Genomic DNA, 22,173 nt, shown 5'->3' with positions numbered 1-22,173 from the left:
TCTATCCATGGCCTTAGCACTCAGGGCCCTTCATACCCATGGTAGGAAGTGGTGTTTACTTGATTGGTTTAAGTTTTGTACCTGTGAGTGCCTTGTAAAAAGGTACACCACCTACGTAGTGCAGGTACTGCACTGGCTAATGGTGGGATACAGCACTGATTGTGCCACTCACCAGAATAGCCTTTAAAACAAGTATCAAGCCTGCCATTTATGGCCTGTGGATGCCCAGTTGTGCTTGGGTCAGGTTGGCATTTCTAACTCATTAGCCAACACTGAGTGGGCCTTCCACTACCACTAGAGCACTCTTAGGGTAAGCTCTGGGGGTTGGGCAAGTGGTAGGTAAAAGTCAGGGCAGGTACAAATGGGTATTCCCTGCCCAGGTAGTGAAGAACCCCCAATGTAGGTTGTCCCACCCTAGGAGGTCGGCTCTTCCCATTGGACACCATCAGGGTTTTGCTGATTTTCATTTTGTGGCCTTGGGGCGCTGGGCATTTTCCTGCTGTATATACAGTGAGAAAGTGTGCAAACCTTACCTACACTCTTTAGGAAGTGGTGCTAACCTGATGTTTTTAAACGTCTCCAGCCTGCCATTTCACGCATGTGGGTGTGCACTTGCATCAATGAGGTTGTGAGACATATGCCAAGCCTGCTATTTCAGGCCTGTATGTGCGCAATTCCACAGATGCATGCCGGTACACACAGCGAGTTATTCGTCTAGTTTGAGTTCTGCACTTGGTGTTTACATCTCTCGATCACAACAATGTTGACATTTTAATTTTTTGCTTTAAAGTGTTCTTCTGTTTAGATTGAGCACACTTTTAGAGCTTAGGACGTAGTGGTGTAGGTTTTGAGAACATTTAATTTGAGAATGCATCACAGTGGTTTTCACAATTTCACATATGCATATTGGGGTCCTTTACTACCTTTGATTGGCTCTCTTTTTCGTTCTAGTTACCCCTGATGAAGGGCATTAATGCCCAAGATGCATTGGGACATTAACAGTATAATTACACAGGATGAACAGGACATTCTGTGTGCTGATGAAAGATGCCAGGATGGGAATTTCTCGTTTATTTAAAGTTTGGAATTTGACTGTCTAACTGCAATAGTGTACATTCCTAGGATAATGAAATACATTTGGATAAAACATGGATTTCTTGGTTGAACTTGTATATTACTGGGAGCACATCTTTTGTAATTTCTGCATCGCAGTGCAGCTTGAATCTGATGTGAGACCATGCACTGTTTTTTTCTTGATTAACTGTAATGTTCAGGGACAGAACACATAAGCCTAGTCTGGCCTAGAGCATACCAATGTGTTGTTTAGATTATTAAACTAGGAGTGCATACAATCACTACAATTTTCTTAGCACTTCTAGAAAGTAGGCATTTTTCTGCTTTAAAAATCTTTGTGTGCCTTTTAGTTCAACTCCAGTCCACACTGGCAGCACATATGGCCCCACTAAAGATTGAGATCTGCATTTCACTGCCCCATGGCAGACTGGACTGAAATTCAGGGGAGACATCTGTGGTTCAAAGGGAAACCCTCTGACCACCCCAACTTCAAAGGCGTATTATAGTGTAACTACTGGTGTAATACTTCAGTAGGATAGAGATATACTTGTGGGAATGTGGGACTAGAGATCCTGGAACTGCATGGTGCACACTGCCAGAGGAATCTGTGTTGCACAAACAGGAGTACTGCCATTAGAAGGGACCGTGCAACATTCCTGAATACTGACTGGCCGGAGTTGATTACCTGTTACTGTGTGCCACCCTGAAGTGTTCTCTTCAAGGGCTAGTTGACTTGCCCCCCTGCTCTCTTATGGAGTTTTCAGGAATATCAAAGACCTACTGTGAGGGACCCACACCATCTTCTTGCGACCCCTGGAGAATGGTGCCCTCTTTTGTGTATTTTTTGCTCTTAAGTGCAAACATCATCTGCTGGATCCCAAATGGTGGCACAGCGTGAGCTTGGAAACAGGTATTAGGCTTGGAGACCGGAAACCTTGTGCAGAGCCCCAAATGAACTGCTCACTTCTAAGGAGCGTGGCCCTTGCAATGTGGGGCCTCAACACACGTAAGCCTCTTGTTAGGGGGTGTTAGATTTGGGGGTGCGAGGTGCTCTTGGTCGATGCGGTGCAATGCGACAGTTCCAGTGGCGACACCCTCCTTCTTCGGAGTTGCTATGACGGGCACAGCAACGGCGATAAGCTCCAACCTCGTTGCGAGATTCTTCTCCTGATGTGGTGCAGTGCGACAACCACAGCGGCGACACCCTCCTTCTTTGGAGTTGCGACGGCAGCAGCAGTGATGGCGACACGCTTCCTCTTCATTGTGGCATGCTTCTCTCCAATGCGGTGCAGTGCGACAGTTCCAGCGGCGACACCCTCCTTTCTCCGGACTTGCGACGGCAGGCATAGCGACGGCGACACGCTTCTTTTCGTTGAGTCGCGCTTCCAGCTCCTTGCGACACACAGTTCCTCGGAAGGCCCAAAACAGCAGCAGGCACTTCCACAAGAACTCTGGGGAGCTGGGGGGTGAAGTCTGTTGTCCCTGAGCTCTTTTCCAAGCCCTTGGAGATCCTTCACAAGTTGAAAGCAAAATTACAAAGTTCCTTTCTCCTTCCTTTAGCAGTAAGGCAACCACTGCAGGCCAATCCCCCAAGCAGCACTTCGGCTTGGGAATAGTCTCTCCTCAGTTTCTTCAGGTTCCTCTCCTCAGTAAAGGTTTCTTCTTGTAGTCCAAAAGTGATCTAATTTAATGGGATCAGGGTCCCAATATTTATACCCAGAAATCCTTTGTTCTATGAGGGTAGAGGGGCCTTTGCTCAGTCCAAACCAGTTCTGAAGCACTCTGTTTACCAGACCTCTCCTATCCTTTCACAGTGCAGGGCATGCACATCAGACGCCCCACAGGAGGTGGAGCCAGCATTGTGGAAGGCAAGTACAGGCAAGTACAGTCCTGGAGCACTCTGTTAACAAGACTCCTTATTTTCTTTCAGTGTGTAGGGCAGAGACATCAGCCACGCCCCAGGGGGTGGAGCCACCTTTGTGGAAGGCAGGCACAGCCCTATTCAGAGTTCAGGTGCACTCCTTCCTCCCATCAAGATGCAAATCACTCTATTCACCACTGGGTGACTCATCCTGTCTCCTGGAATTCCCCAGCCCTGTCACTCACAGAAACCAGACATAGGAATACACATCCTAGCAGAGGCAGGTTTGAATGGGTAGACAGGCAAATACCTACTTTCTAAAAGTGGTATTTGCAAACACAGAATATTAAAATACACTTTACTAAAAGATGTATTTTATTATTCTGAGTTCAGGCATACTAAACTCGAATTTCTACCATGTTCTCTGAGCCTGTTAAGATTATAAAATGTAACAATTCTAACAGCCCATTCTGGCCTATGGAAAACAGGTAGCCTTGCAATAGTGAAAAACAAAAATGGCTATAATTCACTATGAGGACTTGCCACACACACTAGGGCTTGTCTTACCTTATACTTACAATGCACCCTGCCCTTGGGACTACCATAGGGGGTGACTGATATGAAGAAAAGGGAAGGTTTAGGGACTGGCAAGTGGGTGCACTTGCCCAGTCAGCATGACAGTACCAGACTGCACACAGGCTCTGCAATGGCAGACCTTAGACACATTTTACAAGGCTGCTTCTGCGGGTGGCACAACCAGTGCTGCAGGCCCACCAGCAGCGTTTGGATTACATGCCCTGGCACACTCAGTGCACTAGACTAGGGTCTGACAAGTAAACCAAAATAGCCAAACATGGAATCCCTAATCCATACATCAATTTACAATAGGGAGCACTTGCACTGTGGCACTGAATAGTAGTGGCACAGTGCCCAAAGCATCTAACACAGCAAAAACACATGAGGCAACAGCAAAAAAATGGAAGGGAGACCCACGCCAATGGTGCCAGGTCTAACAGGGGGTGAGTGAATTCACCTGTTGCTGGACCCCGCATGGCCTGCCTTATCGATTGTGCCACATTTCTCTCGTGCACATGCCGACGGCATGTTCCATGCATGCCGTGCCCCATTCACAGGTTGCAACCCTAGGAGGTGAAGGCATACCCATAGTAGTTTCTCATTCTACCTTGTGCAGCACTATTGAACTTGCATATGTGTGTGAGACCTAAATTGTCTGGTGCAACCCGTATCAATGGGTACCATGCATTGTGCTTCATTTCCAGGGAGATACGGAATTTGCAACCCTTCATTGTGTGTGACCGGAATTGTGTGGTGCGACCCGCATCAACGCGCATCAGACGTTGTTTCTCATTTCGAGGGAGGTATGGAATTTACTACTCTTATGTGTAACTGGAACTGTCTGGTGGCATTCTGATCAATGGCATGCACACCAGATGTTGTTTCTCATTTCCCAGTGAGGTACTGAGTTTGTAACTCCTCATTGTGTGTGACCTGAACTGTCTGGTGTGACTCATCAATGCTCACCAGACTATGTGCTTCATTTCCAGGGAGATGCATAGGAGTGGATTCATGATCTGTTGTGCCTGGATTGCCTGAGTGCTACTGTGATCAACATGTGTAGTGACGGGTTTCCTCCTTCTTCCTAGTGAGGTTCTGCGATTTCGGATTTCGGCCCGTATCTAGCCACCAATTTGTGTCCTGCCGCCATTTTGTGTTGCCCTCACTCAGGCAGCACGGCGAACGACGTGCTTTTGCTTTTCCAGCTGCTACGTGTCCTTTCGGTTAAAAAGTAACTCCATTGTCCTTGTTCATGAAACCCGATGTCAGGGTCTAGCTGAGTTCGTTAATCCATGTCTGGTTCGATTGATCCCTGTCTCGGCCGACTATTTGCCCTCTCTTATTCTTTCCTTATACTATCTTATCCGACTGACCTTCGCTATTCTCTCCTTGTATGCCCCTATTACACAACCATCATTTGAGGCACACAATTGCATCCTACCACCTGCAAGAGAGGATTGTGAACACCATCACTGATTAATTTGTCGGGAGGGGTAGCACACGGGGTCTGAGAGAGGGGCGTATTTGAGACACCTGATGGCTTGTTTTGCAACTTTTCCTATTGGTCTGTTTTGTATGTGTAAGGAGAAAACTCCTTAAATGGGTTATATAAGATTGTGCGCCACGGATTTGAAGTGGCAGTTTCCTTAGAATCCACCTCGAGTGTAACTTCTGGGACAACTGTGCTTAGCTGCAGCTGATAAACCTGGCTTCCACGCTCTACGGAGTGTCTCGTGTCTCTGTTTTTTACAAGGCAGGTGTACTCAGGGATTAAAGCATGCCCTGCGCCGCCCGGCCCATAAGGCTCGGTTCTCCAACTGGCACCCAACGTGGGGCGGTTTCAGTGGTAGCAGTTCAGCCCGAGGGTCGTGAGAAGCCCCGCAAGAAAATTCCTGAGGATTCGCAAGCCACGTCAAGCGACCCCTATATGTCGAAGTGGACCAAAGGTCTTTTGCAGCGCGGCTACTCCTTTCCGACGGCTGCTTATGACTGCTGCCCTGACTACCGCCCTGCCTTGGACCCTCTGGTGATGATTGGTATTGTGAGACGTTAGACGGACCTCTGTTGGCGTGAGAAGACAATTTAGTTAGGTATTCGTGGGTAGCGCCCACTTCTTTGTTTTGTGTTTGATTTTTGTTATTCATCTGTTGCAATAGTCGAAGCCGAGGGGTGAGTATTTTTGTACAGTGTTCTTTGCTTTCACTCCTTGAAGTTAGTAAACAGATCAGTGTGCTTAAAATGCCTGGTCTGAGCGGATTTAGGAAATGTTGTTGTTTTTTCCGAACTAGAGATTCCCGGCTTGAGGATTCATGTCCGATTCCGCCGGTTGGAACTCCCACTTATGAGCTCCATTCCAAGCATGATGTTGGTCCCATTGCCTTTAATGAGGCATGGATCCGATACACGAAGAAAGATGGTGTTTTACGGTGGCCACAAAATGGTAGCTTTGAGCCACACATATTAGATAATTTGGAATCAATTCTGTTCAAAAGAAAAGCCCAGCCGGCAATGTTTGACTCTTTCCGCCTTTGGCGTAAGGAAGCCAAACAGAGAGAAATTAAATAAGCAAAAAGAGATAGGAAAATGAAATATATGACAGTTATACAGGCTGCCCAGCAATTTAAAGACGATGAGACTGATCGAGCGATTGAGGTCTCAGATAAACAGCATCGGATGGCAATTGATAGGTGCTATGCTGTGTTACCTCCACAGTGCAAAGATCTTGATGAAGATCTCTTAATGTCCCATTTGTTGAAATTACCTCTGCCGTATGCGCCAGGTGCTAATGCACCTGTATTATTGCCACCTGTGCAGCAACCTGTTCTTCAGCCAGGAGCTCTGGCTTCTACGCATTTGCCTCCTCCCATATTACCGACTGCACCTCCTTTGCCACCAACTTCTGTACCTCAGTCTCCTTCGCCTTCTGTTTCTCTTGCAATGGCTAGTTCTTCTCTTCCTTTGCTTAATACTGCGTCTCCAGTTTTACTCCCTACTTATTCTCCGATTCGTAATCGGTTAGTTGATACTGTCTCTGGTCTTTTCTCCCCCCTCTTTGGGCCGTTTAATAGGACTCCTGCTTTTTCCCGAAGGCAATCTCGTAGCCAACTTCCAGATTCTGAGGAACGAGTTGTATTTGACTCTCTCGCTCATAAATGGATGATGAATGGTCCACTGTATAGTGTACCCGATATATTGCTTACCTTTCTTCAGTGGAATGCACCTACGCAGAGATATGTGTTTAATGTCATGTGTGACACACTTGTTAAAGGATGGGAGCATATGGAGTTGGATTTAACTCCTCAGGGTCTATTGGATATACAGGACAGGTTTGATAAAGGACTTATTGTGGGTCCTGACGTTGAGGGTGCTATAAAGACACTTGTTACTTTTAGGTCCTTATATTCTTCCCAGACTGTTCCTGAACCTGATCCTGCAGCTAGACAGAGGACAAAGAATTATCCTATGAGAGAAGTTCCTTCAGTATGGAGGGAAGCAGTTCAGCAAGTGGGCGCTGTTCCAGGTGTCCCTGGTCATTTCCAGCGTATATGGGTACATGCCCCTTGGAAACGAGCTGAAGTTTTAGCACTTAAGCAGTCTCTGCCAGACACTGGTAAAAATCCTGCTGGTTACTATAAAGAGCTGTCCCAGACTGTTGATGCATGTATTATGAATTTGGCTGATATTGATATGCTGATGGGGAATGTAGTTCCACAAGCATTGTGGGCTCGGATTCGTAGAGAGGATCACGATCAAGCTTTGGGAGGTACTTGGGCTGATATATCTGCCGCAGATGCAGCACAAGTGGGTGGTGCTAAGCCAGATGATTTGATTACGCAGTTGCCTGGTAGAATCATTACTTTAATGAAGACGAGGATGCCTGCCTTACGTGTTAACTGGGATAAGCTAGCTGCGTGTAAGCAGAAGAGAGATGAGAGTGTCTCTGATATCTTTACTCGGTTTGAGGAGACATTTATTGATCATAGTGGTCAGGATTTAAGTACTGAAGGTGGACAGCAATTATTTGTGGATAAATTTGTTTTTAATCTACTTCCTGAATTGTTTCATAAGTTGAAAGATTTGGAAAGCTCTTGGGCTGTTTCTTCGTCTGCCCAAATATTAGCTACTGCTCAGTATTATGAGAATAGGGACAAAGAAGAAAAAGATAAGGCTGAGAAGAAGACTAAGGATTTAAAAAAGATGGTTCTTCTTCAACAGGCTTATCCCCCTCGTTCTGGTCAGCGTCAGTTTCTTCAACCTATTCAGCCTCAGAGGTTGCTACAGAAACCTGAGTCTTTTGTTCCGCGACCTTTGCTTGGTCCTAATCAGTGTGCCTATTGTAAAGAGAAAGGCCATTTTAAGAATAATTGTCTGGTTTTATTGCAGCGTAATGGTGGATTTCAAGGGCCGCGAGGCCGTGGTGGTTTTCAATCAGCTCCTAGGGGTAGAGGGCGAGGTGCGTTGCCTCAAGGGCAGCGTTCCTTTCCCCCTCAGAATTCTTCAAATTATTTTGATCAGCAGAATACTCAGTCTGCACAATATTACAATGATGATTATTATGTTGAAGGTGAGGTTCAAGATGTTCATTCTAGTTAGGACAGCCATGGCCAAAGTAAGGGAGTTGTATCAGTTCCAGTGGATCAGAATGGGCCTTATGTTGAGGTAGTTGCTTTGGGTGTTGCAGAGCCATTTCTTTTGGATACTGGTGCAATGAGAAGTTCTATGATTCATTCCAAACTCCCTGGGGCACATTTGTCTGGCTTAACAAACGTTTCTGTAGGATTTTGTGGCGCCCCAGTTGCTAACCCAGTTTCTTGTCCTTTGCCTCTTTCGATTGGTCCTTACGATCTGGAAGCTCCACTTATTTTAACGACTAGATGCAGAGAAAACTTGTTGGATTTGGATCTGTTGAAACATCTTCATGCGACGCTGTATTGTTCCCCCTCTGGTGTGCGTCTTACTTTGGGTGAGAAATTGGTTTCTCCCATATATCTATCGAAAGATAGCTTTCCGCCTGAGTTGCAATCTCTTCCTGTTACACTTTGGGCTACAGGTCCGAATGATGTTGGTTTGTTGCAGCTTCCCCCTTATGTGGTTACCATTAAGCCTGATGTTAAGTTGCCACGTATTCCACAGTACAAGATTTCTAATGATGGTGAACGAGCTTTGATGGCTATTATCTATGATCTGGTTCAGAAGGGTGTGGTTGAAGAAACGAGAGGTAATGTTTGAAACAGTCCTGTTCTCCCCGTTCTTAAACGCAGCGATCCTTCTCAACCACCTGTGTATCGCTTTGTGATTGATCTTCGGGAGGTCAACAAGATTGTTGTCCCCCAGTTTCCTGTTGTCCCAGATATCACTGCTTTGCTTACTATGATACCCGCCTCAGCCGCATGTTTTTCTGTTATCGATCTTAAGAATTCTTTCTTTAGTATTCCTATTGCTGAGGAAAGTAGGGATATTTTTGGCTTATCTCTTGGAGGCCGAAGTTTTCGGTTCAAGCGTGCTCCTCAAGGTTATTTTGAAAGTCCCTCCATTTACAGTCAGGCTTTGAAATCTCAGCTTGATGCATTCATTCTACCTTCAGGTGCCACTTTGATTCAATACGTTGACGATTTACTGATAGCTGCTGATTCGGAGGATATCTGTAAAGATGTCACGGTTTCTTTGTTGCGTCATTTGTCTGACCTGCATCATAAAGTTTCCCCTTCTAATATTGCCGCCAAGAGGTTACCTATTTAGGTCATCTCTTGTCGAAGGAGGGAAGACGGTTGACCCTAGAACGAATTCCAGCGATTGCAAAAATGTCTGAGACAACCACACAAAGAGAGGTACGTGCCTTTCTGGGTATTACCTCTTTTTGTAGACAATGGATTCCGAATTTTTCTTTGTTAGCTAAACCTTTGTTGGCACTTATGTTGAAAGATACGCCACAACCTCACCCTTGGACTGACGAACGCCAAAAGAGTTTTTCTGATTTACGTAATGCTTTGTGTTCTGCACCTGTGTTAGGTACTCCAGATTACAGTAAGCCTTTCACACTTTACGTTCATGAAAGAGAAGGTTGCGCGTTGTCAGTTTTAAAGCAACAATTTGGAGACAAACAACGGCCATGTGCCTATTTTTCTGCTACGTTGGATCCAGTAAGCAAGGCATTGCCTAGTTGCCTCAAAGCTACAGCAGCGGCAGCGATTTCTATTCGACAATCTGCTGGATTGGTATTGGACAACACTCTTGTCGTCATGGTACCACACTCTTGTCGTCATGGTACCACCTGCAGTAGATACTCTTTTGAATAGGACAAAAACACAACACCACACGCGTGCTCGCTTGTCTGGATATCAGCTGACGCTTTTGGCAAGCCATATACACATCAAGCGGCGCAATACTTTGAATCCAGCAACATTGTTGCGCAAACCGGACGAGAAAGGCATTCAAAAGCAGCATGATTGTTTTCTCCAAACAGAGGAGGAAACGAAAGGCAGAATAGATCTAAAAGACACACCACTTGTGGATCCAGATGGGATCCTATGGGTGGACGGGTCTTGTTTCAAGCTTCCAAATGGCGAGACAACTGCAGCTTATGCGGTTACTACCTTGCATACGGTAGTAGAGACAGCACACATTTCACAGAATTCAGCCCAAGCAGCCGAATTAATGGCCTTGACAAGAGCATGTGTGTTGGCAAAAGGAAAGAGAGTAAACGTCTACACTGATACCCAATATGCTTTTGGGGTGGCTCATAGTTTTGGTCGCTTGTGGAAGGAAAGAGGATTCTTTACATCCCATAGGACTAAAATACTGAATGGCCAGTTGGTGACTGATCTTCTCGACTCACTTGCCTTGCCTACACAAATAGCAATAATCAAGTGTAGTGCTCATAAAAAGATTACTGATGATGTGGGTCATGGGAATGCATTTGCAGATGAAGAAGCAAAGGAGACAGAGAGAAATACTACAAGTTGTATGTGTGTTGCGGCCCTGCAAGATGGGTCAGAGAAGGAGGAATGTGTGAGGACACAATAGAAAGTGTGAGAATGATTCAAGAAGAGGCTACTGAGAAACAACTGAGCAAGTGGAGAGAAAGTACGGGAATGTTGGACATGACTGGGTGTTGGACGGAATTGTTAGAACATCAACGTTGGCTGTTACCAGACACCTATGTACTACCTGTAGTTACTATGGCGCATGGTGCAGCCCACATTAGTGCAAAGGGCATATGTAAAATTTTTGCTCCAGTATGGCAGAATGAAGGAATTCCTAAATGTGCAGAAAACTTGGTGAAGCATTGCATTGTTTGTTTAATGCACAATCCAGGAAAGGGAACCCCAACTCCAGCAGGTTATTTTGCTCCCCCTACGTATCCTTTTTAGGTATTACAAATTGATTATATTCACATGGATCGTTGTAATAACCTCAAGTATGTTCTGGTAGTGAAATGTGCATTTTCCAGATGGATAGAGGCCTACCCCCTAACGGACAATACTGCTTTGTTTACTGCTAAAGTCCTTTTAAAGGAGTTTTTCCCGAGATTCGAGTTGCCGCAAATTGTCTGATCTGACAATGGGAGTGAATTCGTAATCCAAATTATGCAGAAAGTGTGCACACATCTCGGTATTAAACAGAAACTCCATGCGGCAAACCACCCTCAGTCAGCTGGATTGGTAGAGTGTTATAATGGCACTCTCAAGCTCAAAGTGGCAAAGATTCAGGCGAGCACAGGTCTCGCCTGGCCTGATGCCCTACCTCTAGCACTTCTGTCTACGAGAACTACTGTGCATTCTCGTTTGGGTCTGAGTCTGTATGAGGTAATTTTTGGGGGCCCAGCAAATGTATGGGGAGTCCCTCGACCTAAAAAGTATTCTGATATTCCATACCCAATGCTGATTGACTATTTGCATGACCTCACCACTAAATTACGTGTTCTTCATCAACAGGTCCAAAAACCTTTGCCAGAGGCCTCCGCAGACCCAGGTCACTTCATCCAACCAGGCGACTGGGTCTACGTGAAAAACCTTCAGCGGAAAAAAAATGTGGAACCTCGTTGGGGCCCACCGTGGCAAGTGCTGTTAAAGACGCGTACGGCAGTGAAAGTCGTTGGCAACAAAAACTGGATCCATGGCGTGCACTGTAAGAGGGTACCTTTGCCTTTGCCTTTTGACCAATGGATCCGAAAGGGCATCGGTGATAACGAAAGTGAAAGAGTACCTAGATTTGTACCGTTTAGCAGTGCACGCCTGGAACAAACGAACTCTGAGAAAGAAGACGACGATGTGTTACAGGAGGCCGTCCCAACACATCTGCGTTTGAATACGGTGAATCCAGAAGCCTTGTTTAAGGACCAGACGATCCCTAATAAGACTCGATATAATTTACGACTGGGAATAATCAAAGACAATTGAACTTTTCTCTTTTTCTGATTTTTCTGATTATATCTTTTTTTTGAAAGACATTAATGTGTTTTCTTCCACTATCCATCAAGTTGCAGGGTCCCGGTAGGAGTCTTAAGCTGTGACCTGAGTAGTACTATTAACCAACACAAGAGCCAATACTGGAGTTTCAATAATTCAACGGACTGGTTTCAATGAAGGTTGCTTTGATTGAAGCAAAAAACAACCGTTTGTCTTATTAAACCATGCAAATTTATTTAATTTTTGCAAGCGTTCTTTTTTTCTTTTTAGCACATTATTCGTCGTGCATGGAAAATACAGAATAAACAATGAAATACGATTCTTTTTGGAAACCCTCAAGTTGTCGGTTTGACTATTGGATTGAGGTAGGGAGCATCAGTTGAACTCTGGTAGTTGATCCCTTGTTAAATCCACTTGTTAGTTGCTCCGAACAACCTTGCTCAAGCTAGTTATTTTTATTATTTCAGAACCAACACGGTCCTGAGGAGAACCCCACCAATTCCTAGGGGTTTGAAACGCGTCGACCAGCTTTTCAGTCCCGCATCTGGTTACTATTATCACGTTGGAACAGTTATTGCATTAATTTGGGTTCACGAGTGATCTCGTGATAATTACAACGACATTGCAAAAATATGAAAAGAAATATTTTCCACTGATTTATTTTCCGATGCCCGGACACAGTGTTTCTTGTACTATCATCTGTTTTGAATGGTTTGTGTATGAATGTATGGCCAAGTGTGTATGAAATGGTGTATTTACATGTTTGTATATATTGTATATAAAACGTATTTCATTGTTTATTCTGTATTTTCCATGCACGACGAATAATGTGCTAAAAAGAAAAAAAGAACGCTTGCAAAAATTAAATAAATTTGCATCGTTTAATAAGACAAACGGTTGTTTTTTGCTTCAATCAAAGCAACCTTCATTGAAACCAGTCCGTTGAATTATTGAAACTCCAGTATTGGCTCTTGTGTTGGTTAATAGTATTAGTTGGACTCAGCCTTTCTGAGTAATGAGTCAAGGCCCTTTTTTGATTCTTTGACTTTTGAGCGGGCAGCAGCTCGCGAGGTCCTGTTAGGTAGTAATTTCTACCACAGGGTATTATTTGTTTGTTCAGATTGAGGTTTGCCCAGCTCGGGCAATCGTGTGTGGGGACTCAGTGGGTAACCTTTTCACTTTGTTTACCTTCCTTTTCACTCACTTTTTTCACACTGTCTATGTGTGTTGTGTCTAATTGTTTCACTTGTGTGATATGGCTGAAAGTGACGCAGTATCTTTTAGCGAAGAGCACATCAAGAATTTGATTAGGGATCCTCCAGTGTTCGCCTCTGCGACTCTCAGCCTCACAGCTAGCACTCAGAACGAGTCTGACAAACTTACTCGGTTACGTAAAAAACAAATTCGGACAGACCTACATGGTCATTTTCTACTGCAACACCTCCGGTCCGGCACCATTCCAGCGGGCCTTGTTATTCGCAATATACCAGTTGTATTCACGGACGATCCGGTGTACAGAAAAGGTTTTAGTGGTATCGAGACAAAGTGCAGCAGGGATCTTATGGTCCTCACCATTGAGACTGCACATTGGACATCACTTAAGGAACTAGAGGAGATTGAAACCCTAAAGAAAGAAATTGAAACCAACCAACTAATCTCAGATTCAAAAACCCTCTTGGAGAAAATCGATAAGGAAATATCAGAATTCAAGGACTTCACAGTAACTCAAAAAAACAATAAATTTGAATTGGACAAAAAAAACTTCTCATTGGAATCAATATACCCATATCTTAATAAGGACTTCTACACATACTCTGACTCACGACGTTACTTGCAGGACAACCAAGGACGATCACTTCGTAAATTTCTAACTTTTTCAGACACCACATCTTCCTCTGGGAGCGAACCAGATAATAGTAATCGTCCAAACCAAAACAGAACAGGAAGTAGACCAAACCAGTATCAACAACAAGGCCAAACTCAACAGCCTTTTTTAGGACGGGGCCAACAGAAATCCAGAGGCCGAGTCCGTTACACACAACCATGGCAAATGAGGAGCGCGCCAGAAATCCTACAACAACTAGAAATTTCACCAATCTACAACCTATCAGATAGGACGCTATCGGTAGCAGAAATCTCCATTCTTACTAAGGGACTCAATTATGTCCCATCAAGACCTACGGATTTCACTCGGATGAAACTTGAGACATTGGATTTCTGCCGTAAAATACGTCTAAAAACATTTTTCCAAGATGCCATTGAAAATATACATGAGGAAACTACAGGCCTCAAGAAAAAGTCTACGTTCTGTCCAAAAGGACCTAAAATCCCAAAGGAAGTTTCAACTTTTGAAACCACTGTGTTATCAGGGATTTCATCAATTGAAAAAAAGAAGTCATTTGTCAAGTTCAACCTTTCCAAAGCTGAAAAAGATGCACTAATAGCAGTGAAGAATGATACTACCATCGTAGTCAAACAGGCCGATAAAGGCGGAGCGGTGGTTATATGGGACATCAATAAATACAAATTAGAAGTACACCGTCAACTTAATGATCAGAACTGCTATAGACGTATCGGGAAGAATCCTACATCTGAATTACAGAATCAATTATTTGACATCATCCAAAGAGGTTTTGAAGAAGGGATTATAGGACCTAAGGAGCTCGCATTCCTACAAAACAAAAATCCAAGGACGCCTGTATTCTATGTGCTCCCAAAATTACACAAGGACGAGAAAAATCCCCCAGGGCGACCTATCATTTCAGGATGCGAATCTCTGTTTGAACCTGTGGCAAAATATATCGATCATTTTTTGAAACCCTTCATTCAGACTATCCCTGCTCATCTCCAAGACACCACTGCTTTCCTTAATCGCATTTCCACCATTGAATTTGACCAAAGCAGTCAACTCCTAGTGACACTCGATGTGGTGTCCCTATACACCCAGATCCCTCAAGAACAAGCACTGGAAACTTTGACAGTGTTCCTGGACAAAAGGGAAAGACCAGTAAGAGTCCCCACTAAGTTCATCCTTGACCTTGCACGGTTTGCACTACAGAAGAACTTTTTTACGTTTGATTCAGAATTTTTTTATCAAATCAAAGGGGTGGCGATGGGTTGCCCCTTTGCCCCGGAGCTAGCCATAATGTTTATGGGGTTATTTGAGGAGAAATTCATTTACCAAACTAATCCTTTTGGCGAAAGCATTTCGCATTATATGCGATATATTGACGATATATTCATGGTCTGGACTGGCGGACATGAAGACCTTGGTCAATTCGTAAGCTGGTTGAATTCGAGAACGATTGACATCCAGTTCTCTGTCTCAGCATCAAACGAATCCATCAATTATTTGGATGTGAAAGTGGCACCTTCTGAGGGAGGCTTAAGCACAACACTATTTCGGAAACCTTCAGACAGGAATAAAGCGTTGCATTTTAACAGCAACCACCCTCGCAGCTTGAAACAAAATCTGCCTTATGGGCAGTTTTTGAGAATCCATCGAAATTGTTCGAACAAAGAAGAATACTTCGTTCATGCTGAATTTTTAAAAAATCGACTCATTCAGAGAGGATACCCGAAAAAACTACTAAAAAACTCACTCAAACGAGCGTGGTGGACCCCTCGAGAGACATTGTTAGAAAAAAGAATGAGACCAGATGTCAATAGGATGGTTTGCGTCACCACTTTCTGTCCGGCAGCTAACTTACACAGAAAGCTCATTCTGTCCAACTGGCATTTACTAAAGAACCTGCATGAGGATTTCTCAGCCCCACCACTTTTTGCGTACAAAAAGGACAAAAGTGTGGCCAATTACGTGGTTAGGACAGCATTACCAATGACGAAGGCTCCTACATTACAGAGCCTCTTTGGATTACCCCCACCTAAAGGACATCACAAGTGCGGGACATGCACTTGTTGCATTGAGACCATTGAAGACACAGTTTTTACATTCGACAACACTCATTGGAAACATGAGACCTTTACGAATTGTAAATCAAAAAACGTGGTATATGCAATCATTTGCCCATGCCCTTCAGTCTACATTGGCAAAACAACACAGGAAATCAGGAACAGGATTACGCAACATAAATCGCGCATCCGCAGAGGGGTTGAGAATGCCCCACTAGTAAACCATTGGACGAAGTGTAAACATGACATTACGGATTTGCGTTGGACTGTTTTGTCCAAAATTGAAAATGACCCCAGGGGAGGTGACGTTGATGCAAAATTGTCACAACGTGAAGCAATGCTTATAATGAAGTTCAATACCGCTACGCGGGGACTTAATGAAATATCTGAAATTTATAAGCCTAATGCTTAAGTCAGCCAACCTTTATGATTTCAATCCGTCATTACACCGTCTCCAAACTACAAGTCCCAGAATTCCCGGGCTCTTCTTTCTTTTTTCACTAACCAGGAAGTACTGAGGCAACACTTCCATTCGAGGACTCCAGCCGGATGAACTATGCACACCAGCTAAGGAGAAGGATTACCGCCTTGCTCCCTCTTCGGTATGTGGTCCCGTTCAACTTAGAATTGACTCGCACACGGGGATACTGCCATACAACTAACAAACGTTTTCGCCCCCGTTTTACAGAAAAGGAGCGGCCGCCCAAGACACTATCAGAGCAGCGAGTCTGAAGCTGCCCGCTCGCGGGTAAGTCCACATGTTCCCCCGCCCACGCGGTATGAATGATGTGTGAAGGCATTACACAATATTGAATGTTGTCGCGTGTATTATGTTTCCTTGCACAGCTGCTGTGACCACACCTATTGGGAAATACGATTCTTTTTGGAAACCCTCAAGTTGTCGGTTTGACTATTGGATTGAGGTAGGGAGCATCAGTTGAACTCTGGTAGTTGATCCCTTGTTAAATCCACTTGTTAGTTGCTCCGAACAACCTTGCTCAAGCTAGTTATTTTTATTATTTCAGAACCAACACGGTCCTGAGGAGAACCCCACCAATTCCTAGGGGTTTGAAACGCGTCGACCAGCTTTTCAGTCCCGCATCTGGTTACTATTATCACGTTGGAACAGTTATTGCATTAATTTGGGTTCACGAGTGATCTCGTGATAATTACAACGACATTGCAAAAATATGAAAAGAAATATTTTCCACTGATTTATTTTCCGATGCCCGGACACAGTGTTTCTTGTACTATCATCTGTTTTGAATGGTTTGTGTATGAATGTATGGCCAAGTGTGTATGAAATGGTGTATTTACATGTTTGTATATATTGTATATAAAACGTATTTCATTGTTTATTCTGTATTTTCCATGCACGACGAATAATGTGCTAAAAAGAAAAAAAGAACGCTTGCAAAAATTAAATAAATTTGCATGGTTTAATAAGACAAACGGTTGTTTTTTGCTTCAATCAAAGCAACCTTCATTGAAACCAGTCCGTTGAATTATTGAAACTCCAGTATTGGCTCTTGTGTTGGTTAATAGTATTAGTTGGACTCAGCCTTTCTGAGTAATGAGTCAAGGCCCTTTTTTGATTCTGTGACCTGAGTAGTGACATAGGTCTGCAGGACTTGCAGTGTCATAGGACGGCTAACAACCACAGCTAAGTGATCTAGGAAGATTATCGTGAGCAACACTTTAGAGTAATGGGTATTGAAGTGGAAATCAATGATCAGACTGTAAACATGAAAAGCAGATTTAAGAAAATAACCGTTAGTCCATGTGGAATAACCTTATGTACTCTGATATGTTTATGTACTTTATTAGCATGTGGAAGCTGGGCTGTTTACGTTATACAGCCATCACCTGTCCCTACCTCCATCTCTTTATCTTTTCCTACTTCTGCCTGCCCACATCGGTTTTAAACACTTTCAGAACATGAACAGATTAGGAGAACCGAATATTTCAACAATTCATTTATTCAGTTATTGCATCAACATCAACTGGTGATTAATACTACTGATTGTTGGGTATGTAGGCTAATGCCTCATAATACAGAGAGAGGTATGCCGTATTTAGTCTTTCCATTCTCCTATGAAGGTTCCGCCTGGGTTTATTTGGCTATGTTCTCTAACATTTATCAGAATCAGCTACGGTATCCTCCTGGTAGTCCATATGGTGGTGGAGAAGACTTCAGTCACAGTTCCTTGATTAAGGGAATAATGGCTATGGCTACAATTGCTCAGATTAGTAAGATTCCTATAGATGAGAAAAGAGCATATGATGGATGGAATATAACCTGATATGTTACTAGGCTCACAGAAAAGGCCAAATGAAGGGGCTCTCCGCCAATTTGGACTGTCCTCATCGAGGTAATTTCTGTTTACAAATTAATGGCCAGAATGTTAAAAATAAGCAGGAGAAGAATGTCTGTTCTAAGGGTGAGCGGGATATCCGTTACGCCCGTGGATTTTGCGGATTTTTGGGAAATCCGCAATCCGCGAATTTTGCGGATTTCCCGCAAAATCCCCCCAAAAAAATCCGCGGACGTAACGGGTTCAAAAGTTGAACCCCCACTCATGGAACTATTTTACAATGGCGCCAGCAAGCTGCCAGTGCCGTTGTAAAATAGTTACAAAGTTAGCTTGCACGGGAACCACTAGATAAAACGAAGCAGGTGCTGCTTTATTTTATCTAAGTGCTCCCTGTGCAAGCTAACTTTGTAACTATTTTACAACGGCGCTGGCAGCTTGCTGGCGCCATTGTAAAATAGTTACAGCTCACAGCTCACTCAAGGGACCCCTGCGCCCTTCGGGGCGATTGCACACATGGTCGCTCGAACTAGTTGATGCTCAAATTCAGTGACTCATTCATTAGCCCAAAAAGAATTGTGAGCGTCGTCGAGGCTGGACAGGTGTGCCTTCTTCCCAAATCTACCTTGGAAAATCAGCTGTGATGCTGGATAGGCTTTGCATCCTTGACTTTCACGAGCGCATTACCCGTGCTGGTCCTGTGACCAGGAGCTTCTTTCTCTTCATCTGCTGAACTGATCTTTCTCTGACCTTTTATACACACAAGAGGCACATACCCTACTGGGCACATTGTGTTCGCACGGGTTTCTGCAAGGTCGCGAGCGTTTTGTACAATTTCGCAATTTGCGAAATTGTACAAAACCCTCGCAAACTTCCAGAAACCCGTGCGAACATTAAAAAAAAAAAAAATCCGCGAGGATTCGCGGATTTTGCGGATTTTGCGGATTTTCGCAATCCGCAAATTCGCAAATCCGCAAATTCGCGGATTGCCAATCCGCTAAATCTGCCCATGCCTAGTCTGTTCTCATACCTATGTTTATACACCTCAGATCCCTTCACCAGTAGTGCCATCACAAGGCACAAACTTTATCTGTCACGACAGAGCCTATACATGGCTCCCTACATATTTCTCAGGAACCTGTTATGTGGCTTTTCTTCTTCCCCCAACGTATACTGCTCCTTCAGGTCATTACAAGAAAAGGCATGGCAGGGGAGTTATTGATCAGAAAGACACAGCAGGACAGGAGGCGGCTGACTTTATAAAAGGGTTGCTTCCTTTCTGGGGCCCAATGGCCAATAGCAGAGCCATCAGAAACTTATCTTGTGTTGTTGAGGCTACAATAAATGAAACTTCTGGAGCCTTGAGTTATGTGACAGCTGAACTTCAGGCGGATCGTCTTCTGACGTTACAGAATAGGATAGTTTTAGATATTATCCTTGCAGATCGTGGAGGAGTCTGTAAATTGATCGGGTCTAGTTGCTGTGTTTACATTCCTGATAACGCCCCTATAGTATACCACGCTATCTCCAAGTTACATATCATCTCCGAATCTATACATCAGGACACGGGAGATTGGTCTGTGATGGGATGGTTTTGGGGACTACTGTCCACATGGGGATGGAAGATACTAACTTTCTTTGGAATGATCTTGGCTATAATTTTCTCTTGTTGTCTTTGTGTACAGTGTGGACCTGCAATATGTGGTCTTTGTGCCACTATGTGTGTCCTGATGCCTGTTTCACGGAAAACAGAGAATATTGGAATGATGCTACAGCAACAGCTCGATGACCTCATGGCCATTGACATCAACTGAGATTGACTTGAGTCTCTGGTGTTTTGCCTGAGTAATGGCAAAAGGAGAGACTGAGGTTCTACGATTTCAGATTTCATCCCGTATCTAGCCGCCATTTTGTGTCCTGCTGCCATTTTGTGTTGCCCTCACTCAGGCAGCACGGCGAACGATGTGCTTTTGCTTTTCCAGCTGCTACGTGTCCTTTCGGTTAAAAAGTAACTCCATTGTCCTTGTTCATGAAACCCGATGTCAGGGCCTGGCTGAGTTCGTTAATCCATTTCTGGTTCGATTGATCCCTGTCTCGGCCGACTATTTACCCTCTCTTATTCTTTATAATTACTATCTTATCCGACTGACCTTCGCTGTTCTCTCCTTGTATGCTCCTATTACACAACCATCCTTTGAGGCACACAATTGCGTCCTGCCACCTGCAAGAGGGGATTGTGGACACCATCACTGATTAATTTGTCGGGAGGGGTAGCACACGGGGTCTGAGAGAGAGGCGTATTTGAGACACCTGATAGCTTGTTTTGCAACTTTTCCCATTGGTCTCTTTTGTATGTGTAAGGAGAAAACTCCTTAAATGTGTTTCCTATATAAGATTGTGCGCCACGGATTGAAGTGGCAGTCTCCTTAGAATCTACCTTGAGTGTAACTTCTGGGACAACTGTGCTTAGCTGCAGCTAATAAACCTGGCTTCCATGCTCAACGGAGTGTCTCGTGTCTTTGTTTTTTACAAGGCAGGTGAATTCGGGGATTAAGGCTTGCCCTGCGCCGCCCGGCCCATAAGGCCCGGTTCTCCACAAGAGGCTCCCCTGCTTCATCAATTGTTTTGTTTGTACCCTCACTGCAGCAGACTAACTGCCCTCTTCTCACCCAACCCAAACGACTTCGTGTTGCCAGGTAGTATTGCCTGGATCGGGCCTAGGTGGTGAGAGTAATTATTATTATTTTCTTTTTATGTCCTCATACATGCCGTCCGAAATGCTCTAGATGGGATTCCTCCACACCTTCCAAACAGGCAAATTCAATATCCACCCTTGTAAAATGCCTATGGAAGGGAAGCAGAGTTCCCCTAGAGATAAGACTGTTTCCTAATCCCACTCCCGTTCACAACACCTGAAAGACCGTATGTTACTAATGAGAACTGGACCAGCAGTCCCCTGGCATTATTATAGGACCAATTTTACTTCTCCCTCCAGGCCACTAGAGCAGCCCAGATCTTACATATGCTGGTTTCTTCGCGGGCCATATCGGATTGACTGGTCAAAATAATATGCTTCAGACAGTCCACAAAGGAAGGGAGGATTTTAGATTTCCAAGCTCTACAAATTTCCCTTCTGGCGATGATAATTACATAAAACAGAAATTTCTAAGCTGGAGCGTTCATACAATAATCCAACATAAGGCCAAAAAAGATTAACCTTGAGCTAACTTCAATCCGCTGGAGCAATACATCCTCAAGAAAACCACATACCTTGGTCCAGAAGAGCTTGATTCTTAGAAAATCCACAAACATGTGCAAGTCATCTGCGGCTGGATACTTACATATGGGGCAGTTATAGACCCTCCCAGTTACTATTGACAGTTTCCCAGGAGTCCAGTAAACTCTGTAGGCAGTATAAAGATGATTCCTCCTGAGTGTGGCTGGTTTCACCACTGCCTGCAACATAATGAAAGAGTCACACCAAAGTTTCCACATCACCTTCAAAAACACTGCACCAGAGCTTCCCGAACTCCAATTCCACGCAATCCCCAGCTTCAAGAAGGGCCCAGTACCAGAATGAAACTTCATGTTTCCATGAACCCATTCTGGAAACTGAATCGAATTTCAGACTTGCATCGTCGTTGCCCCCACGGCTGTGTTGCCCACCATGCGGATAACTGGTAAAACTTAAATCTTGTCAGTGTCCCGCAAGTCAGACTTGAGATTGACTCCCAGCTAATCAGTTGTGAATCCTTTTGAAGATCTCCCCCAAGTCTGGTACCTGCTAATCTAAGTGGTTGGCAAAGTTGGTCCTGAAGGCATTCGGGTGAGCCGGGGGAACCCCAAATTGGAGCCTGTGCTGTATAGTACGAAATTTTCAGAACCCTTCTGATGTAAATCCAGTTATTTAGTGCTGCTTGCAGGGTCTTAAGTCGGACCTTCTTGTAGAACTTGGGATCGCCAGCTTTGTAAAGAAAGAAAATGGAAAGCATGGCAATAGGAAAGTAAGTCGGGTAAAGCAAGTCCCCCC

Source organism: Lissotriton vulgaris, chromosome 3_1, assembly GCF_964263255.1.
Source record: "Lissotriton vulgaris chromosome 3_1, aLisVul1.2, whole genome shotgun sequence".
Lineage (NCBI taxonomy): Eukaryota > Metazoa > Chordata > Amphibia > Caudata > Salamandridae > Lissotriton > Lissotriton vulgaris.
The sequence above is the reverse complement of the archived record's forward strand: the minus strand, read 5'-3'. Positions refer to the sequence as shown.